This window comes from Artemia franciscana, chromosome 5 (assembly GCF_032884065.1).
Source record: "Artemia franciscana chromosome 5, ASM3288406v1, whole genome shotgun sequence".
Classification (NCBI taxonomy): Eukaryota; Metazoa; Arthropoda; class Branchiopoda; order Anostraca; family Artemiidae; genus Artemia; species Artemia franciscana.
This window is the reverse complement of record NC_088867.1, coordinates 57,736,985-57,739,398: the sequence shown is the minus strand read 5'-3', so window position 1 is coordinate 57,739,398 and position 2,414 is coordinate 57,736,985.

Below are 2,414 nucleotides of genomic sequence, written 5' to 3'. Positions count from 1 at the left end.
AAAAAAATCACTGATTTTATACACTACTGACGTGTAGGGACATGTAGCTAGCTATTCTGTTCACTGAGTAAAATTGGTTAATAAATTTATTTGTTTAAAAATTGAATAAATTTGGAAGTTTAAGAAATGAAACCAGTAAAGATAACAGTGAAAGTAGATAAACCCAATGATACAGGTAATATTGATTTACAGGGTAGGCTCTTAATTAATATAAATTAATTTAGGTGATGCAAAATCAGACAATGACGGTATTACTTTACAAAATATAAAGATTATTTCAAAGTGATTTTAAGGGTAAGGCTGTTAACCAACAAATTCTTAAAAAATCAGTGTTAAAATGAGGATATTAATAGATTAACTGAAATTGATCTGTCATTTGATAATATGTCTATGGTGTAGGATTTTTCTAAAAAAAAATTTTAAATAACAAAAGTAGATGTAAATGTGGAAAACAGAAGAATTGACAATATTTCAAACCCACAAAATGGTGCAGATGCAGTTAATCTTTCTACGTTAAACGATTTCAAACAATTAATTATTAAATATCACATCCCAAACATTCCGAAAATCAGCGAAGATATTAGCAAGTGCGCTAAAATTTATCTATCACATGACAATATATTGACTAGAGTTAATGACAAAGGACTATTAGTAAAAAAAATCCTTAAAAGTAACAAATGAAGATATTAAAGCAGAAATAGAAGAACTAGAAATGTTGCAAAACCAAAAAGGGATCAGATGGAGATGATTCATCAACGTTATTTGTTTACTCGAAGGGTTTTTTGCTGTTATCTGAAAAAATCCTTGAGAAAAATCCCGATGAAGCATTTCAAAGTAGAAGGAGAGGAAGGTTAAAGTAAAATGAATAATATTAGATTTTTATTAATAAAAATAATTCAGTAGTCAATAGCAAGATATATTAAGCATACAATTTATCTATCCTCTTTTCAAAAAAGAAAAATTAAAGAACGCCTTAAGGCTAGGCAAAAATGTCAAGTTCGTGCAAATCACAGCAGAAAAAATAAAAGAATACCTGTTAAATTTCTTTTAAACAAAAGTGAATAGAATAGAAAAACTTATGAAAGAACACAAAGGATATTGGATTGATGTGTCGTACAAACAGCTGGTCCAAAATGGAGGATTTGTACCGTTTCACCCGTGGCACTTGGAATAGCTGCCATAACAAGTGGTGCTAAGGCTTTTGGAACTTATGCAGGTAAGAAAGCTGCTGATAAAATCACTGGTAACTCTGGCTGAGCTTTAAAATTACCTGGAAAAATCGGTGGAGGTTTAAAATTACCTAGCGATACACAAAAATTTGGATGAGCCTTAAGACTTCCAGTAACAGAGAAAATCATTGGAATGGGAAATGATAAAATTCCTTAGAAGCGCGAAAGACCTAAAACAGTTATTGAAAACGTTGATTTTCCTACAAGAAGTCAAAGACCTAAAAAGACTGTTGTTACCTCAGATTCAACCCCTTATCAAAAAGAACGGGAAGCATGGAAAAAAGAAGAAAAAATCCAATAATACCCTTACCAAAGAGGTTTTCTCGAGATACCTTACTAAACAAAATCAATGAAAAGAATGCGGTTTATTTAATTACGATTTAAGTGGGTCACCTAGGACTCATTTGACTTGTATGTCAATGATTCTAAATATCTATTTACAGAATTCTTTGATTCGTTTGGTATCCGATCAAACGATGATATAGTACAAGTTTTATAAGCTTCAATTAAACGCATTGATTATCATTCTATTCCAATACAAAATTTAAGTGATGTCAATTATGGACATTTATGTCTAGTGTAAGTTAAAAAATATTTAAGCAAGCGGATCCACAAAATTTTATTTAAATTTTATTTGTTAATACAGATAGAAGAAGAATTTGAGAAACGGTTATTTGTTTATCGTAGAAGTTTTGAATATTATGGGAATGTTAGTAATTCATTCTTAGTATGTAAATTTACATTCAGTGCTTCGGGTTTGTCTACTTTTGCCGTGTTACTCCTTTCTTCTTTAAGTCTTGGCACAGTTCTGATTGAAATACTTGTAAAATATCTAAGAATAAAACAAAGAAAGACTGAGTATAAAACTGCTTATTCATTCAATTTAGAATTGCTTGCTATGCGAAAATCGACAAATGAAATGAATCGACAAATGAAGAAATAATTAAACGACAAAATTAATTATGCAAAGCTTTACAATTTTTTCCTCGTGAAAATTGCTTGAAACAGGTAGTATTAAATGGTTATAAATGTTGCAGAGAATATGCCCAAAAATTTAGTCCAAAAATAATATTTAAAATTAATTTGAGAAATTAGAAAATTTTTTGTAAAGCCCGTCCCCCAGATTATTATAATTTTTTTTTTTTGGTGTTGGCGATCTCCTATCAACCTGGGTTCTGAGGAAAA